Source organism: Oncorhynchus keta, unplaced genomic scaffold, assembly GCF_023373465.1.
Source record: "Oncorhynchus keta strain PuntledgeMale-10-30-2019 unplaced genomic scaffold, Oket_V2 Un_contig_17784_pilon_pilon, whole genome shotgun sequence".
In the NCBI taxonomy this organism is placed as follows: Eukaryota; Metazoa; Chordata; class Actinopteri; order Salmoniformes; family Salmonidae; genus Oncorhynchus; species Oncorhynchus keta.
This window is the reverse complement of record NW_026280578.1, coordinates 17,278-39,294: the sequence shown is the minus strand read 5'-3', so window position 1 is coordinate 39,294 and position 22,017 is coordinate 17,278. Positions and strand designations below refer to the sequence as shown.

The window sequence follows — 22,017 nt, the reverse complement described above, 5'->3', positions numbered from 1 at the left end:
TTGTGTCTCAGTGTGTTGTTGTTGTTTACCTTGTAGGGCATGGACTCAAAGAAGATGGATGTGTTGTTGTGTCTCAGTGTGTTGTTGTTGTTGTTTACCTTGTAGGGCATGGACTCAAAGAAGATGGATGTGTTGTTGTGTCTCAGTGTGTTGTTGTTGTTGTTTACCTTGTAGGGCATGGACTCAAAGAAGATGGATGTGTTGTTGTGTCTCAGTGTGTTGTTGTTGTTGTTGTTGTTTACCTTGTAGGGCATGGACTCAAAGAAGATGGATGTGTTGTTGTGTCTCAGTGTGTTGTTGTTGTTGTTGTTGTTTACCTTGTAGGGCATGGACTCAAAGAAGATGGATGTGTTGTTGTGTCTCAGTGTGTTGTTGTTGTTGTTTACCTTGTAGGGCATGGACTCAAAGAAGACGGATGTGTTGTTGTGTCTCAGTGTGTTGTTGTTGTTGTTGTTTACCTTGTAGGGCATGGACTCAAAGAAGACGGATGTGTTGTTGTGTCTCAGTGTGTTGTTGTTGTTGTTGTTGTTTACCTTGTAGGGCATGGACTCAAAGAAGATGGATGTGTTGTTGTGTCTCAGTGTGTTGTTGTTGTTTACGTTGTAGGGCATGGACTCAAAGAAGATGGATGTGTTGTTGTGTCTCAGTGTGTTGTTGTTGTTGTTTACCTTGTAGGGCATGGACTCAAAGAAGACGGATGTGTTGTTGTGTCTCAGTGTGTGTTGTTGTTGTTGTTTACCTTGTAGGGCATGGACTCAAAGAAGAGGGATGTGTTGTTGTGTCTCAGTGTGTTGTTGTTGTTGTTTACCTTGTAGGGCATGGACTCAAAGAAGATGTATGTGTTGTTGTGTCTCAGTGTGTTGTTGTTGTTGTTTACCTTGTAGGGCATGGACTCAAAGAAGATGGATGTGTTGTTGTGTCTCAGTGTGTTGTTGTTGTTGTTTACGTTGTAAGGCATGGACTCAAAGAAGACAGATGTGTTGTTGTGTCTCAGTGTGTTGTTGTTGTTGTTTACCTTGTAGGGCATGGACTCAAAGAAGATGGATGTGTTGTTGTGTCTCAGTGTGTTGTTGTTGTTGTTTACCTTGTAGGGCATGGACTCAAAGAAGATGGATGTGGCAGAGATTTTCTTCTTGTCCGTCATGAAGCCGTGCGTCAGGTGACCTCCATCGGGGAGGTCCAGACCCATGATCCTCCCATGAGGCTCCACGATCGCCGTGTACACAGCAAAGTTAGCAGGGGAGCCTACAGACACATAGTCTAGTTAGACCCTACGGAGCTGTACTGGGATGGCCTGGTTACACCTCCACCTAGTTAGACCCTACGGAGCTGTACTGGGATGGCCTGGTTACACCTAGTTAGACCCTACGGAGCTGTACTGGGATGGCCTGGTTACACCTAGTTAGACCCTACAGAGCTGTACTGGGATGGCCTGGTTACACCTAATTAGACCCTACAGAGCTGTACTGGGATGGCCTGGTTACACCTAATTAGACCCTACAGAGCTGTACTGGGATGGCCTGGTTACACCTAGTTAGACCCTACAGAGCTGTACTGGGATGGCCTGGTTACACCTAGTTAGACCCTACAGAGCTGTACTGGGATGGCCTGGTTACACCTAGTTAGACCCTACGGAGCTGTACTGGGATGGCCTGGTTACACCTAGTTAGACCCTACAGAGCTGTACTGGGATGGCCTGGTTACACCTAGTTAGACCCTACAGAGCTGTACTAGGATGGCCTGGTTACACCTCCACCTAGTTAGACCCTACAGAGGTGTACTGGGATGGCCTGGTTACACCTAGTTAGACCCTACAGAGCTGTACTGGGATGGCCTGGTTACACCTCCACCTAGTTAGACCCTACAGAGCTGTACTGGGATGGCCTGGTTACACCTAGTTAGACCCTACAGAGCTGTACTGGGATGGCCTGGTTACACCTAGTTAGACCCTACGGAGCTGTACTGGGATGGCCTGGTTACACCTAGAGCTTACTGACCCTACAGAGCTGTACTGGGATGGCCTGGTTACACCTAGTTAGACCCTACAGAGCTGTACTGGGATGGCCTGGTTACACCTAGTTAGACCCTACAGAGCTGTACTGGGATGGCCTGGTTACACCTAGTTAGACCCTACAGAGCTGTACTGGGATGGCCTGGTTACACCTAGTTAGACCCTACAGAGCTGTACTGGGATGGCCTGGTTACACCTCCACCTAGTTAGACCCTACAGAGCTGTACTGGGATGGCCTGGTTACACCACCTAGTTAGACCCTACAGAGCTGTACTGGGATGGCCTGGTTACACCTCCACTGTACTAGTTAGACCCTACAGAGCTGTACTGGGATGGCCTGGTTACACTAGTTAGACCCTACAGAGCTGTACTGGGATGGCCTGGTTACACCTAGTTAGACCCTACAGAGCTGTACTGGGATGGCCTGGTTACACCCTCCACCTAGTTAGACCCTACAGAGCTGTACTGGGATGGCCTGGTTACACCTCCACCTAGTTAGACCCTGTACTGGGACAGAGCTGTGTACTGGGATGGCCTGGTTACACCTCCACCTAGTTAGACCCTACAGAGCTGTACTGGGATGGCCTGGTTACACCTAGTTAGACCCTACAGAGCTGTACTGGGATGGCCTGGTTACACCTAGTTAGACCCTACAGAGCTGTACTGGGATGGCCTGGTGTACTGGGATGGCCTAGTTAGACCCTACAGAGCTGTACTGGGATGGCCTGGTTACACCTAGTTAGACCCTACAGAGCTGTACTGGGATGGCCTGGTTACACCTAGTTAGACCCTACAGAGCTGTACTGGGATGGCCTGGTTACACCTAGTTAGACCCTACAGAGCTGTACTGGGATGGCCTGGTTACACCTCCACCTAGTTAGACCCTACAGAGCTGTACTGGGATGGCCTGGTTACACCTAGTTAGACCCTACAGAGCTGTACTGGGATGGCCTGGTTACACCTAGTTAGACCTACAGAGCTGTACTGGGATGGCCTGGTTACACCTAGTTAGACCCTACAGAGCTGTACTGGGATGGCCTGGTTACCTGTAGTTAGACCCTACAGAGCTGTACTGGGATGGCCTGGTTACACCTCCACCTAGTTAGACTACCTGAGTATGTGTCTCTGTGTAGTGTAGTGGGGGGGTACTACCTGAGTATGTGTCTCTGTGTAGTGGGGGGTACTACCGAGTATGTGTCTCTGTGCAGTGGGGGGTACTACCTGAGTATGTGTCTCTGTCTAGTGGGGGGTACTACCTGAGTATGGCTGTACGTTAACTCCCACTTGTCAGCGTCCAGTCCGTAGGCCTCCAGAGCTCTCCTCTGACACAGACGCTCCAACTCATCAACATGTTCTGTACCACCGTAGTACCTACACACACACACACACACACACACACACACACACACACACACACACACACACACACACACACACACACACACACACACACACACACACACACACACACACACACACACACACACACAACATATTGTTGAGATCTCTGGTCTCCATAACCAAACCCATTAGATAACCCTGGAGATCTCTGGTCTCCATAACCAAACCCATTCTCTCAGGGATAGATAACCCTGGAGATCTCTGGTCTCCATAACCAAACCCATTCTCTCAGGGATAGATAACCCTGGAGATCTCTGGTCTCCATAACCAAACCCATTAGATAACCCTGGAGATCTCTGGTCTCCATAACCAAACCCATTAGATAACCCTGGAGATCTCTGGTCTCCACAACCAAACCCATTAGATAACCCTGGAGATCTCTGGTCTCCATAACCAAACCCATTAGATAACCCTGGAGATCTCTGGTCTCCATAACCATCTAAAGCCATATAGTCTATACTCTGACCATCTAAAGCCATATAGTCTATACTCTAACCATCTAAAGCCATATAGTCTATACTCTAACCATCTAAAGCCATATAGTCTATACTCTAACCATCTAAAGCCATATAGTCTATACTCTAACCATCTAAAGCCATATAGTCTATACTCTAACCATCTAAAGCCATATAGTCTATACTCTAACCATCTAAAGCCATATAGTCTATACTCTAACCATCTAAAGCCATATAGTCTATACTCTAACCATCTAAAGCCATATAGTCTATACTCTGACCATCTAAAGCCATATAGTCTATACTCTAACCATCTAAAGCCATATAGTCTATACTCTAACCATCTAAAGCCATATAGTCTATACTCTAACCATCTAAAGCCATATAGTCTATACTCTAACCACCTAAAGCCATATAGTCTATACTCTAACCACCTAAAGCCATATAGTCTATACTCTAACCATCTAAAGCCATATAGTCTATACTCTAACCACCTAAAGCCATATAGTCTATACTCTAACCACCTAAAGCCATATAGTCTATACTCTAACCACCTAAAGCCATATAGTCTATACTCTAACCACCTAAAGCCATATAGTCTATACTATAGTCTAACCATCTAAAGCCATATAGTCTATACTCTAACCACCTAAAGCCATATAGTCTATACTCTAACCACCTAAAGCCATATAGTCTATACTCTAACCACCTAAAGCCATATAGTCTATACTCTAACCACCTAAAGCCATATAGTCTATACTCTAACCACCTAAAGCCATATAGTCTCCTCCCTAAAGTTAGATAATCTGGTGCCTTCCTGCTATTTCTTATTATTGATTGAAGACTTTTGCTAACAGAAAGCCATATGCTTTTCTTACCTCTGTCCAGGATACCCCTCTGAAGTGACTCTAACCATCTGGTTAAATACAGGTTCATAAAGCTTCATAAAGGTTCATAGTGCCTAACCTCTGTCCAGGATACCCCACCTGAGTGACTCCCTGGTTAAATACAGGTTCATAAAGCTTCATAAAGGTTCATAGTGCCTACCTCTGTCCAGGTTACCCCTCTGAGTGACTCCCTGGTTAAATACAGCTTCATAAAGGTTCATAGTGCCTACCTCTGTCCAGGTTACCCCTCTGAGTGACTCCCTGGTTAAATATGGGTTCATAAAGCTTCATAGTGCCTTCCTCTGTCCAGGATACCCCTCTGAGTGACTCCCTGGTTAAATACAGGTTCATAAAGCTTCATAAAGGTTCATAGTGCCTACCTCTGTCCAGGATACCCCTCTGAGTGACTCCCTGGTTAAATACAGGTTCATAAAGCTTCATAAAGGTTCATAGTGCCTACCTCTGTCCAGGTTACCCCTCTGAGTGACTCTCTGGTTAAATACAGGTTCATAAAGCTTCATAAAGGTTCATAGTGCCTACCTCTGTCCAGGATACCCCTCTGAGTGACTCCCTGGTTAAATACAGGTTCATAAAGCTTCATAACGGTTCATAGTGCCCACCTCTGTCCAGGATACCCCTCTGAGTGACTCCTGGTTAAATACAGGTTCATAAAGCTTCATAAAGGTTCATAGTGCCTACCTCTGTCCAGAATACCCCTCTGAGTGACTCCTGGTTTAATACAGGTTCATAAAGCTTCATAAAGGTTCATAGTGCCTACCTCTGTCCAGGATACCCCTCTGAGTGACTCCTGGTTTAATACAGGTTCATAAAGCTTCATAAAGCTTCATAGTGCCTACCTCTGTCCAGGATACCCCTCTGAGTACTTGTTGTTCATACAGGAGCCCAGGGCTTCTAGAACAGCTCTGGAGGTGAAGTTCTCTGATGCGATCAGCTCCAGGCCGAAGGTCTGACGGTGCTTCTCTCTCTTGATGATGGAGAACACCTAGACAATACACCGTTCCATTATAATACACCTAGACAATACACTGATTCATTATAATACACCTAGACAATACACCGTTCCATTATAATACACCTAGACAATACACCGATTCATTATAATACACCGAGACAATACACCGATTCATTATAATACACCTAACACAATACACCGTTCCATTATAATACACCTAGACAATACACCGATTCATTATAATACACCTAGACAATACACCGATTCATTATAATACACCTAGACAATACACTGATTCATTATAATACACCTAGACAATACACCGTTCCATTATAATACACCTAGACAATACACTGATTCATTATAATACACCTAGACAATACACTGATTCATTATAATACACCTAGACAATACACCGTTCCATTATAATACACCTAGACAATACACCGATTCATTATAATACACCTAGATAATACACTGATTCATTATAATACACCTAGACAATACACCGTTCCATTATAATACACCTAGACAATACACCAATTCATTATAATACACCTAGACAATACACCGTTCCATTATAATACACCTAGACAATACACCGATTCATTATAATACACCTAGACAATACACCGTTCCATTATAATACACCTAGACAATACACTGATTCATTATAATACACCTAGACAATACACCGTTTCATTATAATACACCTAGACAATACACCGTTCCATTATAATACACCTAGACAATACACCGTTCCATTATAATACACCTAGACAATACACCGTTCCATTATAATACACCTAGACAATACACCGTTCCATTATAATACACCTAGACAATACACCGATTCATTATAATACACCTAGACAATACACCGTTCCATTATAATACACCTAGACAATACACCGTTCCATTATAATACACCTAGACAATACACCGTTCCATTATAATACACCTAGACAATACACCGTTAATTATAATACACCTAGACAATACACCGATTCATTATAATACACCTAGACAATACACCGTTCCATTATAATACACCTAGACAATACACTGATCCATTATAATACACCTAGACAATACACCGTTCCATTATAATACACCTAGACAATACACCAATTCATTATAATACACAACTAACACAATACACTGTTCCATTATAATACACCTAGACAATACACTGTTCCATTATAATACACCTAGACAATACACTGTTCCATTATAATACACCTAGACAATACACCAATTCATTATAATACACCTAGACAATACACTGATTCATTATAATACACCTAGACAATACACCGTTTCATTATAATACACAACTAACACAATACACCGTTCCATTATAATACACCTAGATAATACACCGATTCATTATAATACACCTAGACAATACACCGTTCCATTATAATACACCTAACACAATACACCGATTCATTATAATACACCTAGACTATACACCATTCCATTATAATACACCTAGACAATACACCGTTCCATTATAATACACCTAACACAATACACCGTTCCATTATAATACACCTAGACAATACACCGATTCATTATAATACACCTAGACAATACACCGTTCCATTATAATACACCTAGACAATACACCGTTCCATTATAATACACCTAACACAATACACCGATTCATTATAATACACCTAGACAATACACCGATTCATTATAATACACCTAGACAATACACCGTTCCATTATAATACACCTAGACAATACACCGTTCCATTATAATACACCTAACACAATACACCGTTCCATTATAATACACCTAGACAATACACCATTCCATTATAATACACCTAACACAATACACCGATTCATTATAATACACCTAGACAATACACCGTTCCATTATAATACACCTAACACAATACACCAATTCATTATAATACACCTAGACAATACACCAATTCATTATAATACACCTAGACAATACACCGATTCATTATAATACACCTAGACAATACACCGATTCATTATAATACACCTAGACAATACACCGTTCATTATAATACACCTAACACAATACACCGTTCCATTATAATACACCTAGACAATACACCGATTCATTATAATACACCTAGACAATACACCGTTCCATTATAATACACCTAACACAATACACCGTTCCATTATAATACACCTAGACAATACACCGATTCATTATAATACACCTAGATAATACACCGATTCATTATAATACACCTAGACAATACACCGTTCCATTATAATACACCTAGACAATACACCGTTCCATTATAATACACCTAGACAATACACCGATTCATTATAATACACCTAGACAATACACCGATTCATTATAATACACCTAGACAATACACCGTTCATTATAATACACCTAGACAATACACCGTTCCATTATAATACACCTAGACAATACACCGGCCTTAACCCATTATAATTACCTGGCCTGTATACACGGGCCTTATAATACACCTGTACAATACACCGGCCTTAGTTACCTGGCCTTAACCCAGCCTGATTCATTGTAATACACCCTGTTCAGTTACCCTGGCCTTAACCCAGCCTGTAGGTACACCTGGCCAACCCAGCCTGATTCCTGGCCTGAACCCAGCCTGTAATTACCTGGCCTTCCCAGCCTGTATAATACCTGGCCAATAACCCAGCCTGTATAATACACCTGGCCTGAACCCAGCCTGTATAATACCTGGCCTTAACCCAGCCTGTTCCTGGCCTTAACCCAGCCTGTAGGTACCTGGCCTTAACCCAGCCTGTAGGTACCTGGCCTTAACCCAGCCTGTGGGTACCTGGCCTTAACCCAGCCTGTGGGTACCTGGCCTTAACCCAGCCTGTAGGTACCTGGCCTTAACCCAGCCTGTAGGTACCTGGCCTTAACCCAGCCTGTAGGTACCTGGCCTTAACCCAGCCTGTAGGTACCTGGCCTTAACCCAGCCTGTAGGTACCTGGCCTTAACCCAGCCTGTAGGTACCTGGCCTTAACCCAGCCTGTAGTTACCTGGCCTTAACCCAGCCTGTAGGTACCTGGCCTTAACCCAGCCTGTAGGTACCTGGCCTTAACCCAGCCTGTAGGTACCTGGCCTTAACCCAGCCTGTAGGTACCTGGCCTGTAGTTACCTACCTGTTCCCCCCTGCGTGACGTACCTCTGAGTCGTTGGAGCTGAGTGGCTCCTGCATCATCTTGTTGTGAGACTCCCACACGTCCTTACTGACATGGTGACTGGTACCGTTGCTATGAGACATGACGCCTGGTACTGATCTACAGACACAGACAAGACCAACAGTTAGTTAGTTAGTTAAGCTATGCCAAATAAGATTCAACAGCATCTTTGGTCAACCCCTCTAAATATCAGTTGTTGGGAAAATATAGTATTCAGGACTATATTTAGTCAGGTCATCTGGTATTCAGGACTATATTTAGTCAGGTCATCATCTGGTATTCAGGACTATATTTAGTCAGGTTATCTGGTATTCAGGGCTATAGTTAGTCAGGTTATCATCTGGTATTCAGGACTATATTTAGTCAGGTTATCAGGACTATATTTAGTCAGGTTATCATCTGGTATTCAGGACTATATTTAGTCAGGTTATCATCTGGTATTCAGGACTATATTTAGTCAGGTTATCATCTGGTATTCAGGACTATATTTAGTCAGGTTATCATCTGGTATTCAGGACTATATTTAGTCAGGTTATCATCTGGTATTCAGGACTATATTTAGTCAGGTTATCATCTGGTATTCAGGACTATATTTAGTCAGGTTATCTGGTATTCAGGACTATATTTAGTCAGGTTATCATCTGGTATTCAGGACTATATTTAGTCAGGTTATCATCTGGTATTCAGGACTATATTTAATCAGGTTATCTGGTATTCAGGACTATATTTAATCAGGTTATCTGGTATTCAGGACTATATTTAATCAGGTTATCTGGTATTCAGGACTATATTTAATCAGGTTATCTGGTATTCAGGACTATATTTAATCAGGTCATCTGGTATTCAGGACCATATTTAGTCAGGTTATCATCTGGTATTCAGGACCATATTTAGTCAGGTTATCATCTGGTATTCAGGACTATATTTAGTCAGGTTATCATCTGGTATTCAGGACTATATTTAGTCAGGTTATCATCTGGTATTCAGGACTATATTTAGTCAGGTTATCATCTGGTATTCAGGACTATATTTAGTCAGGTTATCATCTGGTATTCAGGACTATATTTAGTCAGGTTATCATCTGGTATTCAGGACTATATTTAGTCAGGTTATCATCTGGTATTCAGGACTATATTTAGTCAGGTTATCATCTGGTATTCAGGACTATATTTAGTCAGGTTATCTGGTATTCAGGACTATATTTAGTCAGGTTATCATCTGGTATTCAGGACTATATTTAGTCAGGTTATCATCTGGTATTCAGGACTATATTTAATCAGGTTATCTGGTATTCAGGACTATATTTAATCAGGTTATCTGGTATTCAGGACTATATTTAATCAGGTTATCTGGTATTCAGGACTATATTTAATCAGGTTATCTGGTATTCAGGACTATATTTAATCAGGTTATCTGGTATTCAGGGCTATATTTAATCAGGTCATCTGGTATTCAGGACTATATTTAGTCAGGTTATCATCTGGTATTCAGGGCTATATTTAGTCAGGTTATCATCTGGTATTCAGGGCTATATTTAGTCAGGTCATCTGGTATTCAGGACTATATTTAGTCAGGTTATCATCTGGTATTCAGGACTATATTTAGTCAGGTTATCATCTGGTATTCAGGACTATATTTAGTCAGGTCATCATCTGGTATTCAGGACTATATTTAGTCAGGTCATCTGGTATTCAGGACTATATTTAGTCAGGTTATCATCTGGTATTCAGGACTATATTTAGTCAGGTTATCACTGGAACAGTGTGTAAGGAATAGGGTGCCATTTGGTATGGTCCTGGTGGAAATAGTGGTATGTAGGAAATATTTGGTAGGTCCTGGTAGAAAGTGCACTATGTAGGGAATAGGGTGCCATTTGGTATGGTCCTGGTAGAAATAGTGCACTATGTAGGGAATAGGGTGCCATTTGGTATGGTCCTGGTGAAATAGTGCACTATGTAGGGAATAGGGTGCCATTTGGTATGGTCCTGGTAGAAATAGTGCACTATGTAGGGAATAGGGTGCCATTTGGTATGGTCCTGGTGGAAATAGTGCACTATGTAGGGAATAGGGTGCCATTTGGTATGGTCCTGGTGGAAATAGTGCACTATGTAGGGAATAGGGTGCCATTTGGTATGGTCCTGGTGGAAATAGTGCACTATGTAGGGAATAGGGTGCCATTTGGTATGGTCCTGGTGGAAATAGTGCACTATGTAGGGAATAGGGTGCCATTTGGTATGGTCCTGGTGAAATAGTGCACTATGTAGGGAATAGGGTGCCATTTGGTATGGTCCTGGTGGAAATAGTGGACTATGTAGGGAATAGGGTGCCATTTGGTATGGTTCTGGTGGAAATAGTGGACTATGTAGGGAATAGGGTGCCATTTGGTATGGTCCTGGTGGAAATAGTCCACTATGTAGGGAATAGGGTGCCAGCCCTGTCACTGCCACTCTGTGTCTGATGCAACAGCAGCTGGACTCATGACTTCTGTTATCTTGTTTGTCCAATTTAAAGAGGCCAGCCACCGTCAGCTAACTAACCTCGCTAGATAAAGTCACCCATTCTGTGTTGTAGTGTGTAAAAGAGGGGGTTCTTTAACTTCTTCAGCCTAGGACCCAAATTAGAAATTCAATGTTTTCCTGGGTCCCAAGCTTAGTAAAATATGCAACTATACATAAATATCGGTACATTTCATTGCCCTTATGCCTAAAACAAATAACAACTACATTAAATATCCATACAAATATCTATTCATGTTTATTTTCCCCATTAAAAACACTCTTACAAATCTGTCTGGGTTGGAACTGTTGTAGACAAACAACCCAGAACTGTTCTCTGTCAGGCAGGAGACCACTTCCTGTTGTAGACAAACAACCCAGAACTGTTCTCTGTCAGTCAGGAGACCACTTCCTGTTGTAGACAAACAACCCAGAACTGTTCTCTGTCAGTCAGGAGACCACTTCCTGTTGTAGACAAACAACCCAGAACTGTTCTCTGTCAGGCAGGAGACCACTTCCTGTTGTAGACAAACAACCCAGAACTGTTCTCTGTCAGTCAGGAGACCACTTCCTGTTGTAGACAAACAACCCAGAACTGTTCTCTGTCAGTCAGGAGACCACTTCCTGTTGTAGACAAACAACCCAGAACTGTTCTCTGTCAGGCAGGAGACCACTTCCTGTTGTAGACAAACAACCCAGAACTGTTCTCTGTCAGGCAGGAGACCACTTCCTGTTGTAGACAAACAACCCAGAACTGTTCTCTGTCAGTCAGGAGACCACTTCCTGTTGTAGACAAACAACCCACAACTGTTTTCTGTCAGTCAGGAGACCACTTCCTGTTGTAGACAAACAACCCAGAACTGTGTTCTCTGTCAGTCAGGAGACCACTTCCTTTTGTAGACAAACAACCCAGAACTGTTCTCAGTCAGTCAGGAGACCACTTCCTGTTGTAGACAAACAACCCAGAACTGTTCTCTGTCAGTCAGGAGACCACTTCCTGTTTGTAGATGAACAACCCAGAACTGTGTGAGTGGGTTCTCAGTCAGGAGACTACTTCCTGTTTGTAGACAAACAACCCAGAACTGTGTGAGGTGGGTTCTCTGTCAGTCAGGAGACCACTTCCTGTTTGTAGATGAACAACCCAGAACTGTGTGAGTGGGTTCTCAGTCAGGAGACTACTTCCTGTTTGTAGATGAACAACCCAGAACTGTGTGAGGTGGGTTCTCTGTCAGTCAGGAGACCACTTCCTGTTGTAGACAAACAACCCAGAACTGTGTGAGTGGGTTCTCAGTCAGGAGACCACTTCCTGTTTGTAGATTAACAACCCAGAACTGTGTGAGTGGGTTCTCAGTCAACCCTGGAGATCTCTGGTCTCCACAACCAAGCCCATTAGATAACCCTGGAGATCTCTCTAGTCTCCATAACCAAGCCCATTAGATAACCCTGGAGATCTCTGGTCTCCACAACCAAGCCCAATAGATAACCCTGGAGATATCTCTGGTCTCCATAACCAAACCCATTCTCTCAGGGATAGATAACCCTGGAGATCTCTGGTCTCCATAACCAAACCCATTCTCTCGGGGATAGATAACCCTGGAGATCTCTCTGGTCTCCACAACCAAACCCATTAGATAACCCTGGAGATATCTCTGGTCTCCATAACCAAACCCATTCTCTCAGGGATAGATAACCCTGGAGATCTCTCTGGTCTCCATAACCAAACCCATTCTCTCAGGGATATATAACCCTGGAGATCTCTCTGGTCTCCATAACAAAACCCATTAGATAACCCTGGAGATCTCTGGTCTCCACATCCAAACCCATTAGATAACCCTGGAGATCTCTCTGGTCTCCACAACCAAACCCATTCTCTCAGGGATAGATAACCCTGGAGTTCTCTCTGGTCTCCATAACCAAAACCATTAGATAACCCTGGAGATCTCTCTGGTCTCCACAACCAAACCCATTCTCTCTGGGATAGATAACCCTGGAGATCTCTCTGGTCTCCATAACCAAACCCATTAGATAACCCTGGAGATCTCTCTGGTCTCCATAACCAAACCCATTCTCTCAGGGATAGATAACCCTGGAGATCTCTCTGGTCTCCATAACCAAACCCATTCTCTCAGGGATAGATAACCCTGGAGATCTCTGGTCTCCATAACCAAACCCATTCTCTCAGGGATAGATAACCCTGGAGATCTCTCTGGTCTCCATAACCAAACCCATTCTCTCAGGGATAGATAACCCTGGAGATCTCTGGTCTCCATAACCAAACCCATTCTCTCTGGGATAGATAACCCTGGAGATCTCTCTGGTCTCCATAACCAAACCCATTCTCTCAGGGATATATAACCCTGGAGATCTCTCTGGTCTCCATAACCAAACCCATTCTCTCAGGGATATATAACCCTGGAGATCTCTCTGGTCTCCATAACCAAACCCATTCTCTCAGGGATAGATAACCCTGGAGATCTCTCTGGTCTCCATAACCAAACCCATTAGATAACCCTGGAGATCTCTCTGGTCTCCGTAACCAAGCCCATTAGATAACCCTGGAGATATCTCTGGTCTCCATAACCAAACCCATTCTCTCAGGGATAGATAACCCTGGAGATCTCTGGTCTCCATAACCAAACCCATTCTCTCAGGGATAGATAACCCTGGAGATCTCTCTGGTCTCCATAACCAAACCCATTCTCTCAGGGATAGATAACCCTGGAGATCTCTCTGGTCTCCATAACCAAACCCATTCTCTCAGGGATAGATAACCCTGGAGATCTCTGGTCTCCATAACCAAACCCATTCTCTCAGGGATAGATAACCCTGGAGATCTCTGGTCTCCATAACCAAACCCATTAGATAACCCTGGAGATATCTCTGGTCTCCATAACCAAACCCATTAGATAACCCTGGATCTCTGGTCTCCATAACCAAACCCATTCTCTCAGGGATAGATAACCCTGGAGATCTCTGGTCTCCATAACCAAACCCATTAGATAACCCTGGAGATATCTCTGGTCTCCATAACCAAACCCATTCTCTCAGGGATAGATAACCCTGGAGATCTCTGGTCTCCATAACCAAACCCATTAGATAACCCTGGAGATCTCTGGTCTCCAAACCAAACCCATTCTCTCAGGGATAGATAACCCTGGAGATCTCTGGTCTCCATAACCAAACCCATTCTCTCAGGGATAGATAACCCTGGAGATCTCTGGTCTCCATAACCAAACCCATTCTCTCAGGGATAGATAACCCTGGAGATCTCTGGTCTCCATAACCAAACCCATTCTCTCAGGGATAGATAACCCTGGAGATCTCTGGTCTCCATAACCAAACCCATTAGATAACCCTGGAGATCTCTGGTCTCCATAACCAAACCCATTCTCTCAGGGATAGATAACCCTGGAGATCTCTCTGGTCTCCATAACCAAACCCATTCTCTCAGGGATAGATAACCCTGGAGATCTCTCTGGTCTCCATAACCAAACCCATTCTGATGTAGTCAGACGTACAGTCGGATGTACAGTCAGATGTACAGTAGTCCTGATCATATTCCATCTGTTCTGTTACTAACGGTTGAACTATCAGTAGCTGGCTTTGGTGAATGTTAGATATTATCTGTGTACAAGACCAGGGGATTTGTTAGAAAGAGGAAGTCACATCTACTGAGAGAGTTAGTTAGTTAGTCCCTTATTTCTGCTGATCATCACCCGTTATAAAATGACAACAATGTCTTGCTCGTTGACTGACTGGTCCAAAGTCGAAGCCCAGTTTCCTGAATCATTCTGTCCTGTTCTGAAATAACTCTCTGGGTTTACCATCATGAGGTGGATGTTTGATCAGGACGTGTCGTTTTATTAAATGTGTTCGTTACCAGAGACTCATTACTGAGCACTTCCACACACAAAAAAACACATTGTGGACGCTCATTTATTAAACTTTGTTGACTGACTGGTCCAAGGTACGGGTCATTGTGTCTGTCTGTAGGGTAAGGTACGGGTCATTGTGTCTATCTGTAGGTATGGGTCATTGTGTCTATCTGTAGGTACGGGTCATTGTGTCTGTCTGTAGGGTAAGGTACGGGTCATTGTGTCTATCTGTAGGGTAAGGTACGGGTCATTGTGTCTGTCTGTAGGGTAAGGTACGGGTCATTGTGTCTATCTGTAGGTACGGGTCATTGTGTCTGTCTGTAGGGTAAGGTACGGGTCATTGTGTCTGTCTGTAGGGTAAGGTACGGGTCATTGTGTCTGTCTGTAGGTACGGGTCATTGTGTCTGTCTGTAGGGTAAGGTACGGGTCATTGTGTCTGTCTGTAGGGTAAGGTACGGGTCATTGTGTCTGTCTGTAGGGTAAGGTACGGGTCATTGTGTCTATCTGTAGGTACGGGTCATTGTGTCTGTCTGTAGGGTAAGGTACGGGTCATTGTGTCTGTCTGTAGGTACGGGTCATTGTGTCTGTCTGTAGGGTAAGGTACGGGTCATTGTGTCTGTCTGTAGGGTAAGGTACGGGTCATTGTGTCTATCTGTAGGTACGGGTCATTGTGTCTGTCTGTAGGGTAAGGTACGGGTCATTGTGTCTATCTGTAATAATAATAATAATAATAATAATAATATATGCCATTTAGCAGACGCTTTTATCCAAAGCGACTTAGTCATGTGTGCATACATTCTACGTATGGGTGGTCCCGGGAATCGAACCCACTACCCTGGCGTTACAAGCGCCATGCTCTACCAACTGAGCTACAGAAGGACCCCATTGTGTAGGTACGGGTCATTGTGTCTGTCTGTAGGGTAAGGTACGGGTGTCTGTCTGTAGGGTAAGGTACGGGTCATTGTGTCTGTCTGTAGGGTAAGGCACGGGTCATTGTGTCTGTCTGTAGGTACGGGTCATTGTGTCTGTCTGTAGGTACGGGTCATTGTGTCTGTCTGTAGGGTAAGGTACGGGTCATTGTGTCTGTCTGTAGGTACGGGTCATTGTGTCTGTCTGTAGGGTAAGGTACGGGTCATTGTGTCTGTCTGTAGGTACGGGTCATTGTGTCTGTCTGTAGGTACGGGTCATTGTGTCTGTCTGTAGGGTAAGGTACGGGTCATTGTGTCTGTCTGTAGGGTAAGGTACGGGTCATTGTGTCTGTCTGTAGGGTAAGGTACGGGTCATTGTGTCTGTCTGTAGGGTAAGGGTCATTGTGTCTGTCTGTAGGGTAAGGTACGGGTCATTGTGTCTGTCTGTAGGTACGGGTCATTGTGTCTGTCTGTAGGTACGGGTCATTGTGTCTGTCTGTAGGGTAAGGTACGGGTCATTGTGTCTGTCTGTAGGTACGGGTCATTGTGTCTGTCTGTAGGGTAAGGTACGGGTCATTGTGTCTGTCTGTAGGGTAAGGTACGGGTCATTGTGTCTGTCTGTAGGGTAAGGTACGGGTCATTGTGTCTGTCTGTAGGTACGGGTCATTGTGTCTGTCTGTAGGTACGGGTCATTGTGTCTGTCTGTAGGTACGGGTCATTGTGTCTGTCTGTAGGTACGGGTCATTGTGTCTGTCTGTAGGTACGGGTCATTGTGTCTGTCTGTAGGTACGGGTCATTGTGTCTGTCTGTAGGTACGGGTCATTGTGTCTGTCTGTAGGTACGGGTCATTGTGTCTGTCTGTAGGGTAAGGTACGGGTCATTGTGTCTGCCTGTAGGTACGGGTCATTGTGTCTGCCTGTAGGTACGGGTCATTGTGTCTGTCTGTAGGGTAAGGTACGGGTCATTGTGTCTGTCTGTAGGTACGGGTCATTGTGTCTGTCTGTAGGTACGGGTCATTGTGTCTGTCTGTAGGGTAAGGTACGGGTCATTGTGTCTATCTGTAGGTACGGGTCATTGTGTCTGTCTGTAGGGTAAGGTACGGGTCATTGTGTCTGCCTGTAGGTACGGGTCATTGTGTCTGTCTGTAGGGTAAGGTACGGGTCATTGTGTCTGTCTGTAGGTACGGGTCATTGTGTCTGTCTGTAGGTACTGTATTGGTACGGGTCATTGTGTCTGTCTGTAGGTACGGGTCATTGTGTCTGTCTGTAGGTACGGGTCATTGTGTCTGTCTGTAGGTACGGGTCATTGTGTCTGTCTGTAGGTACGGGTCAGTGTGTCTGTCTGTAGGGTACGGGTCATTGTGTCTGTCTGTAGGTACGGGTCATTGTGTCTGTCTGTAGGTACGGGTCATTGTGTCTGTCTGTAGGTACGGGTCATTGTGTCTGTCTGTAGGTACGTCTGTAGGGTAAGGTACGGGTCATTGTGTCTGTCTGTAGGTACGGGTCATTGTGTCTGTCTGTAGGGTAAGGTACGGGTCATTGTGTCTGTCTGTAGGTAAGGTACGGGTCATTGTGTCTGTCTGTAGGGTAAGGCACGGGTCATTGTGTCTGTCTGTAGGTACGGGTCATTGTGTCTGTCTGTAGGGTAGGTACGGGTCATTGTGTCTGTCTGTAGGTACGGGTCATTGTGTCTGTCTGTAGGTACGGGTCATTGTGTCTGTCTGTAGGGTAAGGTACGGGTCATTGTGTCTGTCTGTAGGTACGGGTCATTGTGTCTGTCTGTAGGTACGGGTCATTGTGTCTGTAGGGTAAGGTACGGGTCATTGTGTCTGTCTGTAGGGTAAGGTACGGGTCATTGTGTCTGTCTGTAGGTACGGGTCATTGTGTCTGTCTGTAGGGTAAGGTACGGGTCATTGTGTCTGTCTGTAGGGTAAGGTACGGGTCATTGTGTCTGTCTGTAGGGTAAGGTACGGGTCATTGTGTCTGTCTGTAGGTACGGGTCATTGTGTCTGTCTGTAGGTACGGGTGTGTCTGTCTGTAGGTACGGGTCATTGTGTCTGGCTGTAGGTACGGGTCATTGTGTTTGTCTGTAGGTACGGGTCATTGTGTCTGTCTGTAGGTACGGGTCATTGTGTCTGTCTGTAGGTACGGGTCATTGTGTCTGTCTGTCTGTAGGGTAAGGGTCATTGTGTCTATCTGTAGGTCATTGTGTCTGTCTGTAGGGTAAGGTACGGGTCATTGTGTCTATCTGTAGGTACGGGTCATTGTGTCTGTCTGTAGGGTAAGGTACGGGTCATTGTGTCTGCCTGTAGGTACGGGTCATTGTGTCTGTCTGTAGGGTAAGGTACGGGTCATTGTGTCTGTCTGTAGGTACGGGTCATTGTGTCTGTCTGTAGGTACGGGTCATTGTGTCTGTCTGTAGGTACGGGTCATTGTGTCTGTCTGTAGGTACGGGTCATTGTGTCTGTCTGTAGGGTAAGGTACGGGTCATTGTGTCTGTCTGTAAGGTAAGGTACGGGTCATTGTGTCTGTCTGTAGGGTAAGGTACGGGTCATTGTGTGTCTGTAGGGTAAGGTACGGGTCATTGTGTGTCTGTAGGGTAAAGTACGGGTCATTGTGTCTGTCTGTAGGTACGGGTCATTGTGTCTGTCTGTAGGTACGGGTCATTGTGTCTGTCTGTAGGTACGGGTCATTGTGTCTGTCTGTAGGTACGGGTCATTGTGTCTGTCTGTAGGTACGGGTCATTGTGTCTGTCTGTAGGTACGGGTCATTGTGTCTGTCTGTAGGTACGGGTCATTGTGTCTGTCTGTAGGTACGGGTCATTGTGTCTGTCTGTAGGTACGGGTCATTGTGTCTGTCTGTCTCATTGTGTCTGTCTGTAGGTACGGGTCATTGTGTCTGTCTGTAGGTACGGGTCATTGTGTCTGTCTGTAGGTACGGGTCATTGTGTCTGTCTGTAGGTACGGGTCATTGTGTCTGTCTGTAGGTACGGGTCATTGTGTCTGTCTGTAGGTACGGGTCATTGTGTCTGTCTGTAGGTACGGGTCATTGTGTCTGTCTGTAGGTACGGGTCATTGTGTCTGTCTGTAGGGTAAGGTACGGGTCATTGTGTCTGTCTGTAGGGTAAGGTACGGGTCATTGTGTCTGTCTGTAGGTAAGGTACGGGTCATTGTGTCTGTCTGTAGGGTAAGGTACGGGTCATTGTGTCTGTCTGTAGGGTAAGGTACGGGTCATTGTGTCTGTCTGTCTGTAGGGTAAGGTACGGGTCATTGTGTCTGTCTGTAGGTACGGGTCATTGTGTCTGTCTGTAGGGTAAGGTACGGGTCATTGTGTCTGTCTGTAGGTACGGGTCATTGTGTCTGTCTGTAGGGTAAGGTACGGGTCATTGTGTCTGTCTGTAGGGTAGGTACGGGTCATTGTGTCTGTCTGTAGGGTAAGGTACGGGTCATTGTGTCTGTCTGTAGGGTAAGGTACGGGTCATTGTGTCTGTCTGTAAGGGTAAGGTACGGGTCATTGTGTCTGTCTGTAGGGTAAGGTACGGGTCATTGTGTCTGTCTGTAGGGTAAGGTACGGGTCATTGTGTCTGTCTGTAGGTACGGGTCATTGTGTCTGTCTGTAGGGTACGGGTCATTGTGTCTGTCTGTAGGTACGGGTCATTGTGTCTGTCTGTAGGGTAAGGTACGGGTCATTGTGTCTGTCTGTAGGTACGGGTCATTGTGTCTGTCTGTAGGTAAGGTACGGGTCATTGTGTCTGTCTGTAGGGTACGGGTCATTGTGTCTGTCTGTAGGGTAGGTACGGGTCATTGTGTCTGTCTGTAGGGTAAGGTACGGGTCATTGTGTCTGTCTGTAGGGTATTGTGTCTGTCTGTAGGTACGGGTCATTGTGTCTGTCTGTAGGTACGGGTCATTGTGTCTGTCTGTAGGGTATTGTGTCTGTCTGTAGGGGGTCATTGTGTCTGTCTGTAGGGTACGGGGGTCATTGTGTCTGTCTGTAGGTACGGGTCATTGTGTCTGTCTGTAGGTACGGGTCATTGTGTCTGTCTGTAGGTACGGGTCATTGTGTCTGTCTGTAGGGTAAGGTACGGGTCATTGTGTCTGTCTGTAGGGTATTGTGTCTGTCTGTAGGTACGGGTCATTGTGTCTGTCTGTAGGGTAAGGTACGGGTAATTGTGTCTGTCTGTAGGTACGGGTCATTGTGTCTGTCTGTAGGTACGGGTCATTGTGTCTGTCTGTAGGGTAAGGTACGGGTCATTGTGTCTGTCTGTAGGGTAAGGTACGGGTCATTGTGTCTGTCTGTAGGTACGGGTCATTGTGTCTGTCTGTAGGGTAAGGTACGGGTCATTGTGTCTGTCTGTAGGTACGGGTCATTGTGTCTGTCTGTAGGGTAAGGTACGGGTCATTGTGTCTGTCTGTAGGTACGGGTCATTGTGTCTGTCTGTAGGTACGGGTCATTGTGTCTGTCTGTAGGGTCTCATTGTGTCTGTCTGTAGGGTAAGGTACGGGTCATTGTGTCTGTCTGTAGGGTAAGGTACGGGTCATTGTGTCTGTCTGTAGGGTAAGGTACGGGTCATTGTGTCTGTCTGTAGGGTGGTACGGGTCATTGTGTCTGTCTGTAGGGTATTGTGTCTGTCTGTAGGTACGGGTCATTGTGTCTGTCTGTAGGGTAGGTACGGGTCATTGTGTCTGTCTGTAGGGTAAGGTACGGGTCATTGTGTCTGTCTGTAGGGTAAGGTACGGGTCATTGTGTCTGTCTGTAGGTACGGGTCATTGTGTCTGTCTGTAGGGTAAGGTACGGGTCATTGTGTCTGTCTGTAGGGTAAGGTACGGGTCATTGTGTCTGTCTGTCTGTAGGGTAAGTGTCTGTACGGGTCATTGTGTCTGTCTGTAGGGTAAGGTACGGGTCATTGTGTCTGTCTGTAGGGTAAGGGTCGGGTCATTGTGTCTGTCTGTCGGGTAAGGTACGGGTCATTGTGTCTGTCTGTAGGTACGGGTCATTGTGTCTGTCTGTAGGGGGTCATTGTGTCTGTCTGTAGGTACGGGTCATTGTGTCTGTCTGTAGGTACGGGTCATTGTGTCTGTCTGTAGGTACGGGTCATTGTGTCTGTCTGTAGGTACGGGTCATTGTGTCTGTCTGTAGGTACGGGTCATTGTGTCTGTCTGTAGGGTAAGGTACGGGTCATTGTGTCTGTCTGTAGGTACGGGTCATTGTGTCTGTCTGTAGGGTAAGGTACGGGTCATTGTGTCTGTCTGTAGGGTAAGGTACGGGTCATTGTGTCTGTCTGTAGGGTAAGGTACGGGTCATTGTGTCTGTCTGTAGGGTAAGGTACGGGTCATTGTGTCTGTCTGTAGGTACGGGTCATTGTGTCTGTCTGTAGGTACGGGTCATTGTGTCTGTCTGTAGGTACGGGTCATTGTGTCTGTCTGTAGGTACGGGTCATTGTGTCTGTCTGTAGGTACGGGTCATTGTGTCTGTCTGTAGGGTAAGGTACGGGTCATTGTGTCTGTCTGTAGGTACGGGTCATTGTGTCTGTCTGTAGGTACGGGTCATTGTGTCTGTCTGTAGGGTAGGTACGGGTCATTGTGTCTGTCTGTAGGGTACGGGTCATTGTGTCTGTCTGTAGGTACGGGTCATTGTGTCTGTCTGTAGGTACGGGTCATTGTGTCTGTCTGTAGGGTAGGGTCATTGTAGGTACGGGTCATTGTGTCTGTCTGTAGGTACGGGTCATTGTGTCTGTCTGTAGGGTAAGGTACGGGTCATTGTGTCTGTCTGTAGGTACGGGTCATTGTGTCTATCTGTAGGGTAAGGTACGGGTCA

At 45.2% G+C, this 22,017-nt stretch overlaps 1 pseudogene; it reads right to left on the bottom strand.

The window, feature by feature from the left end:
• The window catches only part of LOC127919883 (serine hydroxymethyltransferase, cytosolic-like), a 34,916-nt pseudogene that overhangs the window by 8,235 nt on the left and 4,664 nt on the right, over positions 1-22,017 (bottom strand).